Raw genomic sequence first — 15,122 nt, 5'->3', positions numbered from 1 at the left:
GACGGCGAGGGGGCGGGGATACCTGTGCTAACACCTAGATGGATGGATGACACAAGGGATGGCATTGTGTGTATACCGGCATGTTACCCGCGGGTATGGGATATGGCATTTACATGTGTGTATAATGTGAGAACAGAGGGATTGTGAGGGGCAAATAATCATCGTGTAGTTCCCAGGAGAAATGTAGACAATAATTACAGCCCACAAGTCCCCTTCATGTACATTCAATACCCCCTCATTACCCCACAGTGCCCCCAATACAACCAATACCCCACAGTGCCCCTACCCCACAGTGCCCCAAATACAACCAATACCCCCTCAATACTCCACAGTGCCCCAAATACAACCACTACAACCATTACCTCACAGTGCCCCAAATAAAACCAATACACCCTCATTACCCCACAGTGCCCCCAATACAGCCAATACCCCCTCATTACCCCCACAGTACCCCAAATCCAACCAATACACCCTTGTTATCTTACAGTGCGCCCTCATACAACCAATACCCTCTCATTACCCCACAGTGCCCCAAATACAACCAATACACCCTCGTTATCTCACAGTGTCCCCAATACCCCCTCATTTCCCCACGGTGCCCCAAATACACCCAATACCCCCTCATTACCCCACAGTGCCCCAAATACAACCAATACCTCACAGTGCCCCCAAATACAACCAATACCCCCTCATTACCACCCCCAATGTCCCCAAATACAACCTATAATCCCTTATTAACCCCTAGTGTCCCCATATACAGCCAATACCCTTTATTACCCCGCTGTGTCCCCAAATACAACCAATACCTCCTTGTTACCCCACAATGCTCCCAAATACGACCATTATTTCCCATTACCCCCCCTCCCCCCATGTGTCTCCAGACAGAACCAACACCCTTTTATTACCCCACAATGCCCCCAAATACAACCAATTCCCCCTCATTTCCCGGCCCCCCCCAGTTCATCAAGTTGCACTTTATCTGCAGTGTCTACAGATATACTTAGTGTCCCATATTACCCCATTGCCCCTAAATACAATCTACAGTAACTCCAGTTACATAGTAGGTTAGGTTGAAAAAAGACATAAGTCCATCAAGTTTAACCACTAGGGAAATAAACATCCCAGATATAAAACCCTAAAAGACATAGTTGGTCCAGAAGAAAGCAAAAAAGAAAACCCTGGTACAATTTGTTTCAACAAGGAAAAAAATTTCTTCTTGATTCCATGAAGCAATCGTATGTTCCCTGGATCAACAGTCACTGTTATTTTTACTTTAAAGCCTTAATACCAAATTATATTCTATGCTTCAAGAAAATCATTCAGCTTTTTCTTAAAGCAATCTATAGTAGTTGCTGAAACTTCTTCATGAGAGAGCCGATTCCACATTTTCACAGACCTTACAATGAAGAATCCCTTCCTTATCTGGAGCTTAAACTTCTTTTCCTCCAGACACAAAGAGTGCCTCTTGTTCTTTGCAATGATCTCAAAATGAATAATGGGGAAGAGAGTTCTCTATATGGACAGTTTATATATTTATACAGGATGATCATATCCCCCCTTAAACGTCTTTTCTCCAAGGGACTTCAGTGTCACATTACCTCCGAATGTAACCAGTGTTCTACATTACCCCCTGTACTTACACATATAACCGGCGTTTTACATTACTTCCAGTACCTCCACATGTATCCAGCGTTGTACATTACCCCCAGTACTTCCAGGTATAACCAGTATCCCACATTTACCCGAGTATCTCCTGATATAACCAGTGTCCTACTTCAAGATATAACCAGATTCCTATATTACCTCCTGTACCTTCACATGCAACCAGCGTCTTACATTACCCCCAGATATAACCAGTATCCAGATATAACCATTGTCCCACATTACCCCCAGTACTTCCAGATATAACCAGTATGCCACATTTACCCAAGTATCTTTAGATATAACCAGTGCCCTACATTACCCCCAGTACTTCCAGATATACCCAGTGTCCCACACTACCCCCAGTATCTCTAGATATAACCAGCGTTCCACATTACCCCCAACACTTCCAGATACAACCAGTGTCCCACATTACCCCTAGTATCTCCAAATATAACCAGTGTTCCACACTACCCCCAGTATCTCCAGATTTAACCAGCGTCCTACATTACTCCAGTACCTCCAGATTTAACCATCATTCCACACTACCCCCAGTACCTCCAGATATTACCAGTGTCCCACATTACCCCCAGTACCTCCACATATATCCAGCGTCCTACATTACCCCCAGTACCTCCACATTTAACCAGTGTCCTACATTACCCCCAGTATTTCCAGATATAACCAGTGTCCTACATTACCCCCAGTACTTGCAGATATAACCAGTGTCCTACATTACCCCGAGTACTTCCACATATAACCAGCATTTTACATTACCTCCAGTACCTTCACGTGTAACCAGCGTTCTACATTACCCCTAGTACTTCCAGATATAACAAGTATCCCACATTACCCTGAATATCTCCAGATATAACCAGTGTCCTACATTAACCCCAGTACTTCCAGATATAACCAGCGTTCCACATTACCTCAGTACTTCCAGATATAACCATTGTCCTACATTACCCCAAGTACTTCCAGATATACCCATTGTCCCACATTACCCCTAGTACCTCCACATATAACCAGTGTCCTACATTACCCCCAGTACTTCCAGAAAAAAAAGTGTCCTACATTACCCCCAGTACTTCCACATATAACCAGCATTCTACATTACCTCCAATACCTCCACATGTAACCAGCGTCCTCCATTACCCCCAGTACTTACAGGTATAACTAGTATCCCACATTAACTCGAGTATCTCCACATATAACCAGTATCCTACATTACCCCCAGTACTTTCAGATATACCCAGTGCCCTACATTACCCCCAGTATCTCCAGATATAACCAGCGTTCCACATTACCCTCAGTACTTCCAGATATAACCAGTGTCCTACATTACCCCGAGAACCTCCACATATAACCAGCTTTCTACATTACCTCCATTACCTCCACATGTAACCAGCATCCTACATTACCCCTAGTACTTCCAGATATACCCAGTATCCCACATTACCCCGACTATCTCCAGATATAACCAGTGTCCTACATTACCCCCAGTACTTCTAGATATAACCAGCGTTCCACATTACCTCAGTATTTTCAGGTATAACCATTGTCCTACATTACCCCCAGTACTTCCAGATATAACCAGTGTCCTACATTACCCCCAGTATCTCCACATATAACCGGCGTTCTACATTACCTCCAGTATCTTCACATGTAACTAGCCTCCTACATTACCCCCACTACTTCCAGATATACCCAGTGCCGTACATTACCACCAATATCTCCAGATATAACCACGTTCCACATTACCTCCAGTACTTCCAGATATAACCATTGTCCCTAAGTTTCCCCCAGTACTTCCAAATATAACCATTGTCCCAGGTTTCCCTCAGTATCTCCAGATATACCCAGTGTCCTACATTACCCCCAGTACCTCCACTTATAACCAGCATCCTACATTACCCTCAGTACTTCCAGATATATAACCAGTGTCCTATCTCCAGATATAACCAGCATTCCACATTACCCCCAGTACTTCCAGATACAGCCATTGTCCCAAATTACCCCCAGTATCTCCAGATATAACAGTGTCCTACATTACCCCCACTACCTCCACATATAACCAGCATCCTACATTACCCCAAGTACTTCCAAATTTATATCCAGTGTCCTACATTACCCCCAGTACTTCCAGATATAACCAGCGTTCCACAATACCCCCAATACTTCCAGGTATAACCATAGTCCCAAGTTTCTCCCAGTATCTCCAGATATAACCAGTGTCCTACATTACCCCCTGTATCTCCAGATATAACCAGCGTTCCACATTACACCCAGTACTTCCAGATATAACCATTGTCCCAAATTACCCCCAGTATCTCCAGATATAAATAGCGTTCCACTTTACCCCCAGTACTTTCAGATATAACCATTTTCCCACATTACCCTTAGTATCTCTAAATATAACCAGCGTCCCACACTACCCCCGGGAACTCCACATGTAATCAGCGTCCTACATTACCCCCAATACTTCCAGATATAACTAGTATCCCACATTAACCTGGGTATCTCCAGATATAACCAGTGTCCTACATTACCCCCAGTATCTCCAGATATAACCAGCGTTCCACATTACTCCCAGTACTTCCAGATATAACCAGTGTCCCAAAATACCCCCAGTATCTCCAGATATACCAGTGTCCTACATTACCCCCAGTACCTCCACATATAACCAGCATCCTACATTACCCCCAGTACTTCCAGATAAATAATCAGTGTCCTACATTACCCCCAGTACTTGCATATATAACCAGTGTCCTACATTACCCCCAGTACCTCCATATATAACCAGCATTCTACATTACCTCCAGTACCTCTACATGTAACCAGCGTCCTACATTACCCCCAGTACATCCAGATATAACCAGTATCCCACATTACCCTGCGTATCTCCAGATATAACCAGTGTCCTACATTACCCCTAATACCTCCACATATAACCAGCGTTCTACATTACCTCCAGTACCTCTACATGTAACCAGCGTCCTACATTACCCCCAGTACTTTCAGATATAACCAGTATCCCACATTACCCCGAGTATCTCCAGATATAACCAGTGTCTTACATTACCCCCAGTACTTCCAGATAAAACTAGTATTCCACATTAACCTGAGTATCTCCAGATACAGCCATTGTCCCAAATTACCCCCAGTATCTCCAGATATAACAGTGTCTTACATTACCCCCAGTACCTCCACATATTACCAGCATCCTACATTACCCCAAGTACTTCCAAATATATAACCAGTGTCCTACATTACCCCCAGTACTTCCAGATATAACCAGTGTTCCACAATACCCCCAATACTTCCAGGTATAACCATTGTCCCAAGTTTTCCCCAGTATCTCCAGATAAAACCAGTGTCCTACATTACCCCCAGTACTTCCAGATATACCCAGTGCCCTACGTTACCCCCTGTATCTCCAGATATAACCAGAGTTCCACATTACCCCCAGTACTTCCAGATATAACTATTGTCCCAAATTACCCCCAGTATCTCCAGATATAACCAGCGTTCCACATTACCCCCAGTGTTCCACATTACCCCCAGTACTTCCAGATATAACTATTGTCCCAAATTACCCCCAGTATCTCCAGATATAACCAGCGTTCCACATTACCCCCAGTACTTCCAGATATAACCATTGCCCCACATTACCCTTAGTATCTCTAAATATAACCAGCGTTCCACACTACCCCCAGTACTTCTAGATATAACTAGTATGCCACATTAACCCGACTATCTCCAGATATAACCAGTGTCCTACATTACCCCCGGTACTTCCAGATATACCCAGTGCCCTACATTACCCCCAGTATCTCCAGATATAACCAGCGTTCCACATTACTTCCAGTACTTCCAGATATAACCATTGTCCCAAATTACCCCCAGTATCTCCAGATATAACAGTGTCCTACATTACCCCCAGTAGCTCCACATATAACCAACATCCTACATTACCCCCAGTACTTCCAGATATATAATCAGTGTCCTACATTACCCCCAGTACTTGCAGATATAACCAGTGTCCTACATTACCCCCAGTACCTCCAGATATAACCAGTGTTCTACATTACCTCCAGTACATCCACATGTAACCAGTATTCTACATTACCTCTAGTACATCCAGATATAACCAGTATCCCACATTACCCTGAGTATCTCCTGATATAACCAGTGTCCTTCATTACCCCCAATACCTCCACATATACCAGCGTTCTACATTACCTCCAGTACCTCTAAATGTAACCAGCGTCCTACATTACCCCCAGTACTTTCAGATTTAACCAGTATCCCACATTACCCTGAGTATCTCCAGATATAACCAGTGTCTTACTTTACCCCCAGTACTTCCAGATATAACTTGTATTCCACATTAACCTGAGTATCTCCAGATATAACCAGTGTCCTACATTACCCCCAGTATCTCCAGATATACCCAGCATTCCACATTACCCCCAGTACTTCCAGATTTAACCATTGTCTCACATTACCCCAGCATCTCCAGATATAACCAGTGTCCTACATTACCCCTAGTACCTCCACATATAACCAGCATCCTAAACTACCCCCAGTACTTCCAGAGATATAACCAGTGTCCTACATTTCCCCCAGTACTTCCAGATTTAACCAGTGTCTTACATTACCCCCCGTACATCCACATATAACCAGCATCCTACTTTACCCATAGCACTTTCAGATATAACCAGTGTCTTAAACTTCCCCCAATACTTCCAGATATAACAAGGGGCCTACTTATCCCCAGTGCCTCCTGAAACAGTATAACCAGTGTCCCACATTACGCAAAGCGATTACTAGTGCCCCCACATACAGTCAGTGTCCACCCTAATAACCGATGCCTAGATTATACCAACGTGCCCCCAGAAATGACCAGTGTCCCACAATATTTCCAGTGCCCTTAAACACGAGCAGTGTCCTACTTTATCTTTATTATCTCCATTTACAATCGTGATCGATATGAATGCAAAGCCCCAAAACACAGCCAGTGCTTTTTACTCACATCCAAATGCCCCACAGTGGCCCCAGATACTACCTGCTATAATCCTAAGTACTCCCAAACATAACCAGTGCCCCACATTACCTCTGGCTCCCCACTGTTTCCCTTGTGCTTAAACACATTTTAGGTTTACCTAAGAAACTATTTAACTAATACTAGTAATTTTAATAAACCATGTTAAACTACAATTTATATTACTTATTAAGAAAAACACATTTCACTCACTTATTGGATATTGAATATGTTATGGATATAACACATGTAAATAAAAAAAATTGAACTAGATTATTCACACCAACTTTTTTATAGACTACCGATGAGTCACCACGACTGTAACTAACAAATTTTTCTCTCCTTCATATAGTTCCTGGGCATGCACTGGTTAGCTGACTGTATGAGGACACTTGTCATAGGACCTGCCAAATAAGGTAAGCGTTTCTGAAATGAAATAAAACAAAGAGCCAGAAAGGGAAATATATTTTCTTTTACAACAAGCAAATGTCATCTCGCGCTGGCATAATCCCATGTGGGGAGTTGGCATTTGCTACGCTACCTGTCCATTCCTTAAAATACAGTTAGCAAGTAATCTAATAATAACGTAACCTTTATAATTACCATGTCCCCTAACAGCCACTCTTTGATTCCCCTAAGGATCTTTGGTACCCTTAAACACAGAGAACAAGCAAAGCTTCTTAAGATCTTCAATTTCCCAGCAAACCCAAAGTGTACTGGTTTGCTATTGGAGGGAATTGATAAACTAACTTTACAATCTTAGCCCCCTAAACAGAATTCAAGCATCTACAAAAATGTTAGGTCCCCACCTGAGGAATGCAAACATACAGCAAAGAAATTTGGACAGCTGCCTCACTGGCTGAACTCACTTTGGACTGCTTGGAACCAGGGTAATGAGTTTTTAAAGTTCCATTGTTTTCAGGAAGACCAATCTACACAAACACGCCAGCTCTTTTAGCCATATTCTGGTTGGGTTGAGTAAATAAAACTGGGAAAATTATTTCTTGTCTTCGTTCCATGCTGCAAAGCAAAAAAAGGAAATATTTTGAAGGACTAATTTTTTCTATACCCACTGTATACAGTATGAGTCTGTGATTGAGCATTTAATACCAGACATTTGAAGAAGCAGAAATAACAAACCTTAAAGCAGAAATCTATAGTTCTTAAACAGAAAAGCGACAGGTTCACTTTAATGCAGACCTCCCAGCAACCTATACTAACCTATCAATTATTTAACCACTGCTCTGTTCAGCTGATAAGAGTGAAGGAAAGCCCTTTCCTGTGTGACAACAGAAATAGTAACTTGGGTTTCTATTTAAAAAAGCAGTGAATCTAACTTTCACAGAAACATTCCCTGGTGGAGAATCAATTACTGCAACTGAAACATATAGACCTGGAAGATTCTTCACCATGCTATGTTTTAGTGAAAGTTAGATTTAGGTATTAAGTACCATCTCTCGGACAAGTTTACTGCCTATGAGTATTTTATTGGGCAATAAGTGGAATTTCGTGTGTAGTGTAGGAAAATAGAACACCTATTAAGGAAACAAAGAGTTTCATAAGGGAACAGGGATGACAGGTTCACTTAAGGGTGAGTGTTATCAATATTCTAGAGCAGTGGTCAGAGCAGATAATTACCCCAATGTATGTAAAATGAAAGTATGACTATATATCAGAGAATGACTCTTACCATCCCTGAGTATTGTAAAACGCCCACCCTTTAATTACACAAATGTAAGAAAGGAGGAACTCAAGATTAGGTGTTCTGGGTGAGTATATAAAGAAGGTACCCTTAATGATTTCATGCCCTCTTTCTCTTTTCTTTTTCCCACCCCCTTGATTTTCTGATTTGAACTACTCATGATATACTAAATAAAGGACATACTCCCTTCAAAAGCCCATATATAAGCCTACATATAATCTTTTACTATTACACAGTTCCTTTATGATATGTCCTCTTTTGTAATCTCCTCCGAAGAAGCCTAGACAGTTGAAATGTGTTGGGGGATGAGACCTCCAACTTTTTTATCTATGAAATCCGTTCTGAACCATTGGTTTTAATATGTGTTATATTGCATGTTCTGTCGCTAAAGACTAAGTAAAACTTTATCTGTGAAGTATACTGTTGCCCCTTTTTTATACTCACCCAGAACACATGGTCTTCAGTTCCTAATTTCTAAAACTGTTTGTGCTTTCCATATCTCTTAGATGCTTCTATTATGACTAGGTATATGGACAGATAAAAGCTTACCTGTCTTTGTTTAACATTTGCTAGATGTCTGCTGCAGGGTATAGGGGATACATAAAGTATTTCAAATGTTCACACCTGATCATACCCCTCCAGAGCACTTTAAGCTCAGTTCACAAAGCTTCAAGATTTCAAATCTATAGCATGTCTTGTGGTGCAGACTACTATTCTGCTGGTGTAGAGTTGTTCTATAATGCAGATATTCAGCAGATGCTATGGATAGAAAGCTGTTCTCTCTCTTCTGCCCCCAGTATCTCACTAGTTGTCCATAAGGATGATAGATGTCCATCTGTGAGACATGTGATGGGTAAGCCTAACTTCACAGTCACAGTAGGTAGTCAAGATATGTGTTATGGCACAGCACCCTCAGAAAGCTAATAAAATATGCAAGAAGTCTTTTTCTTTGGATTTTTTAGACAAGCTGTAAAGAACTGTTTGGCTAAGATCTGCTGGATTTATTATGTCTGTAATAATTGACACAGACAGTCCCTACAATCAACTTGTCAGCAGTGCTTCATTTTTTCAAAGTCAAGTAAAAAGACAGATATTTTTATATGATTCCCTGTATGCTATATTCACATATTACAGGAAATAATCATACGTACTAAAACTAAATAAATGATCCATAATTAATCTAAAACTCACTTTACATATACAGGCAAGTAATGAGCACATGTCACCAAATCTGATCCTGTCAGTGGTTTAGCAGGGTACTTACTGATATTCACTTGAGAAGGTGGGTAGTCACAATCCTGCCATCATGTAGTCAAAAAGCTAAGTGTCTCAAAAATCACAGTTATGTTAAAGAATGAGCCATGTTTAGAGTTGGTTCATAAAGCCCTGATCCAGCTTCAGTGCCTACTAGACATCAATCAATTCCACACTCTTCTCCTAAAACAAGTGCTTACTCAGGAAACTAGTTGCATCACCCCAGCACTCGATTTGCCACTTGCATTTTTGTGTGCAAAGTATGGTGTCTGGGGAATATGGAATGAGGGAGCACGAAGAAGCATGACAGGTTCAGAGCAATAGACATTCTTGGGACAAAAATAGCTAGGTAGGGATCAGATCCAAAGGTCACACATGGGAAACAACAGTAAGGTGAGTTATGCAGAGGGTAAAGCAGAATCATCATCAAGGTCAGGGAGAGGTAGAGGTAGATCTAAATGGTAGGCAAAGTAAGGCCAGACTGGTCAAGGTCAGTAGAAAACAAAATGTGAGCACACCCTTAGCAGCTAGGAACTCAGCCCTATCATGGGCAAGGTGGACTGTGCAAATGCAACTTTTTTAACCACTGGCCAATCAAAAAAACATGGCCCGCTGTCTGTGGCAGCCTATGGTATTAATTGACCGTGGCCACGGGCAGCTGGGTCAGCTGGTAAGTATCTGGTAAGTATTGTGCTGTGCCACTGGGCCTGGAAGTCCGGGAATCAAAGAAGCTGCTGGATAGAGTAGGGGACAGGTGAGCTGACTCCCACATGGTTTTTGTGGTTGACTTCAAAGTTGGCATACATTTTCCAGGACCACAATTCCATTTTATGATTTAAATAGCAGCCTGAAAGGTAAAAGTGTTTATATTACTGGTGGAAACATTCCCACACACTTCAAAAGAAACAAATTCTAATATTTCTAATTCTTATTGTTAAATGCTAAAATTGTTTGTTACTCTTCCTACCTATTTATGAAAACCTTGTTGGTTTCTATGTCTAGTATGTTCCATATGATAGGAAGTCAAGAATTTTCTGTACAATTTCCATAACAATAGTTTGTTTGTTAGTTGAAGGACTGGCAATGACCAGATGATTTTAGTGCACTAGCACATACACCGCAATATGTTGAAGGACTGGTATTTGTATAAGATTATACAGATGTTTCAGCATATATGATTATGTTCAATCTATTATTTGTGTTATTCCTTTAGAATGTCTACAGGCAAGGCCAAACACATATATTTAATTAAATGTTACTAAGTACTTGAATCAACATGTTAACAGTTTATTGGATTAAGAAATATAAATATAATAAGACATTTGTGAAAATCCTAACTTTTTTCTTTTAAGACCCAGTATGATGCTGTCTGCTTCATTTTTACATTAAATGTTAACCAAAAAATACCCTTTGATAATGCATTATGTGTTCATTTTTTATTTCTGTGGATGATGACTGCAGGGCAAAGAAATAGTTTGCTTTCATGTCTTTAAAGCTTCCCCTCCCCAACAATACATATTCCCCTAACCTTCCCTACACTCCGTTCAGCCACAAAGAATGCGGAAATGAGCCCTGCATCATTCAATGTGGACCTTAAACAGGGTGGAGGACACCATCCCAGTCCTAATGGTATAATGCTGGATCAAGGGCCAGCACTGTCATATATGAATAAGGAGAATAAATCATGTTCTTCCACAGCAGTATTCCTCAACTAGGGTTCTGTTGAACTCTAGGGTTCCTTCTGGAGGTTGCTAGGGGTTTCTTGAGCAATGAGCAATTTGTGTCTCTCGGGTCAGTTTAACTGATACCAATGATCTTTTTGGTTATATATATGGGTGGCATTCTTCCCAATGACCAGTAATGTCTAAAGCATTTTTCCCATTAACTACCATGCTAATGTACTATGAGCTATGGATATAGTAATTATAGCAGGGGTTCCCTAGAACCTAAAAGTTACTTCAAGCAGTCCCTAAATGTTTGAGAAAGGCTGCTCTAGACTAAGCTGCGATGAGCAACTAAGTACAGTTTTTTTTTTAAAGTTACCTGGCCCTGTCACAGTAAATACACTATCACAAAAAGTAACAGAACATAGAATTTCATATGTAGCCTTGTCAACAGCCATTATCGGAATTTGCACATATAAAAGCAGTGCATAATATGCTGAAATATAAATACATAATAATAAATCTGAAAGCCGTGCTAGTGTCTATACAATAACTCAGGCTTATTTACAACATCCATACAAATTAAGCTGTTCTTTGTAAAACCAGCTCGGCTCAATGTTTCCTTTAGTTTTCATAGACAAGTGTGTTTTGATATATTTGGCAAAATTCACACTGTTTAGCATACATTGTGATGCATTAAAGTTACTTGATTTGATGTAGATTGCCATGCTTTTTTATGCATTGCATTGCTCTGCATTTTTCTTTTTTACAACAGAAACCAAATAACTTTATACTGGATTGTGTTGCTCCATGTTGTGTTGCCTTTAAATTCAGCATGTCCTATTTTGGCTTATTGAAAGCAATGTCATTTACTAGTTCGTGTGTTGGATTTGCACTGAGCAACACAGTACAGCACAAATGGTTTGCATAAGCCCTTAACCGACATCTAGCGTAAGGTTTATTTGACAGCATAATAAAAATGATTTAGGATGATATATCCAAAATGTATAATGTGACAAAAAGTATTCTCAGTTGTATTGCCTCCAACAGCTGGTAGAAGCTGTGTGTGCAGTTCTACTTTTAGCAATGCTTACATATTTTCACTTCCTAAAGCTTAATTGTTGCCAGTAAGATTTTCTTTAATGACTTGGTTGCACAGCAGACTATGAGGATACTCTAAATAAGTATAAAGATCAGTTGCATTGCTATCAAAGACATGCTAATTTTACACAACATTACTCAGTTATACTTTTTTGGTTGTTTTTCATTGCACCTATTGGGGTATGTGTAAAGATTTAACATTACATAACCAGAGGTGGTTGATTCCTAAAAGCCCAGACCGAATGTTACAGCAGCTGTATAAGTAATACTTTTGGCTTAAGGTTTGGATAAAATAACCCATGATCTTATCTGTGTCCCATAGGCCAGAATTCTGTTCACTTCCCGTCTTCTGTCCCAGAGTAACAGCAAGTAAAAAAAGATTTCCCCAATGCAATGAAATGCCCCTTGTATATCCCATCTTAGACAACTGTCACCAAAACAGGTGTAAAGGTTGCCCCACTATTTTCTGTAACAACTCCTTTTTTTTTTTGCACAGTAGACAGCAGTGACCACGACCTGTATCAAAGAGGAACTAACCCCTTTCTAAGCTCATCTGTCCCTATTTTGTTGTGGGTGCTGTGATCTTCTTCCTTCTTCTCTTCCTTGATTTGATCTTCATCCATCTTGATTGGCTGGGTCGGGATAATGTAACTCCAGCAGGAGTTTATTCAATCCCAGCAGCCACAAGGGAAGTCAGGTTTCCCAGCACATGTGCAGCTTAGAGAATTTTGACAGGAGAGACAGCAAACAGGTAGGAAAAATTGCCTATTGCAGATAGGGACATGCCCTGCCTGATCCCAAATTTTTTAAATGGAATATTAGCGGGAACACAGAGCAAATTTACCCTGGCAGAGCGTCTACCTCTTCAATTTTCCATGCAAAACTAGGAAAATAAATTTTAGCTTTACTTGTATTATATTTATAGCTTAATCAATTAGTCTACATAAAGCATTTCTGAAAATCTTTAGTTCTCATCTGTTTCAACTCTGTATTATGGTAAGCCATTTCCGTGAAGTTTGGCATAAATCACAATGTCCAACTTTACCATATTTAAATAAAAAGATGTTAAATTAACAAAAATGATTTCCCCTTGTACTGCAGTTGCATTTACAGGCTGGTTGTGATTTCACAGTTTCACCACATGAGGTCCTCCTTACATACCTTTTAGCACAATTTATTAATCATGTCAGTATGAATTTGATGTTCCCTTTATGGATCAAAAAAAAAAATTCGGAATGCAATAGACATTTATTGATCCAAGATTCAGAAGTACCAAATGACATTTATTTATAAAGCTGGATAAAGTGTTACCTTTTTTACTTATTTGTTTTCCATTTCATAACTTAAACTTTTTACAAGTTTGTTGGATGGCCAAGCTGAACAGTTCTATCATGGCACCTTGAGATTCTGTGATTCTGAAATATTTTTGTGTATCATCCATATTTCTAACACTGTAAAATTGGAATTGGGTGACTAAGGCTCATTGGTGCAACTGTGGGGGAAGACTAGCCTGTGTGGTTATGCGACTGGAGCACAAAGTGATGAAAAACCCAATGCTGGGCATAAAATAAAAATATCAGAATACAATGTACATCGGTGCTTGCTGCATAAGGGGCTGCATGGCTGCAATCCTGTCAGAATGCCCATGCTGGCATCTGTCCACAATTGAAATCTCCTACAATGGGCACATAATGTGAGAAGTGGACCACGGAGAAACGAAAGAGGGTGGCCTGGTTTAATAAACCATTCTTTTTTTTAGATCACATTGATGGCTGCATGTGTACCTTGCCTATTACTTTGGCAGCAGGATGAATTATGGGAAGTAGATAACCGAGGGCAGGCAGTGTGACATAAAAAATCTGCTGCTAATGTCTTGGTGACAGATACCACAGAACAACTTTAACCTCCTTGCAGTTAAGCCCGACCTTCGCTCGGGCAAAAAAAAACTGCAAGGATGGTTAAGCCCGAGATTTTGTACATCCTTACTTACCTGGTCCCCCTGTGCTCATCCAGCGTCGTCCTCCATCGATCGGCGCATGGTGACCAAGTTCCCTTAACCATCTACAGCTGGATTTATTGGAGCGATTTCCACATCTGAGATCATTCCAGACCTTCTGTTAAATGTAGAGGGATGCTGTGTGTGTGTAAGTGTGACCAAGTTGCATCTTGCCCTTGTTAGTTTTAGTTGCCCTCTCATTCCTCTGACAAGGGCCTTCCATGTAATTTCCTTTTTAGCGCAAGAATAATTTCTGATAATTATTACATCTTTGGGATGAGTTTAGGTCTTATCATTCAGGGAACCCCATTCTCTATTCTGCTTTGGTCCTGGTGACTTGAGCACCAGAATTCCATGGTTTTCTTTTGTGTCTTCTTTCCCTGGATTTTTGGAAAGCCTATATTCTAAATCATCTTTCTTCAGTTGCTTAGTTGTAGTCAGGACTGTGAGAGTTTACATGTTTATTTGGTTATGGTGTTGAAGTCAAGGTCCTCCCACCTTTCTTAGACCAAAAGGTTGCCACAAGGTCTTCTGTATTTATTCTTGGACCAAGTGGATATTGTCCATAAAAAATACAATGTAATAATAAATACTGTACATAAAATTAAAAATTGTCTTCATAGTTTGCACAATATTGCACATTTACCAAATGAAATAAATACCATATCTTTCGCCGTATTAGACGCTCCGGAATATAAGACGCACCCAATTTTAAAGGAG

At 40.5% G+C, this 15,122-nt stretch overlaps 1 long non-coding RNA gene across 1 annotated transcript in view; it reads left to right on the top strand.

Moving 5' to 3' along the window:
- Positions 1 to 2: 2 nt before the first annotated feature.
- Positions 3 to 15,122, top strand: part of LOC140340107 (uncharacterized) — an 85,664-nt gene continuing 70,544 nt past the window's right edge. The window contains exons 1-2 of the long non-coding RNA XR_011922588.1: positions 3 to 93; positions 7,038 to 7,101. This is a non-coding gene — a long non-coding RNA (uncharacterized lncRNA). The remainder of the gene's footprint in view (positions 94 to 7,037; positions 7,102 to 15,122) is intronic.

This window comes from Pyxicephalus adspersus, chromosome 10 (genome assembly GCF_032062135.1).
Source record: "Pyxicephalus adspersus chromosome 10, UCB_Pads_2.0, whole genome shotgun sequence".
Classification (NCBI taxonomy): domain Eukaryota; kingdom Metazoa; phylum Chordata; class Amphibia; order Anura; family Pyxicephalidae; genus Pyxicephalus; species Pyxicephalus adspersus.
The sequence above is the reverse complement of the archived record's forward strand: the minus strand, read 5'-3'. Positions and strand labels throughout refer to the sequence as shown.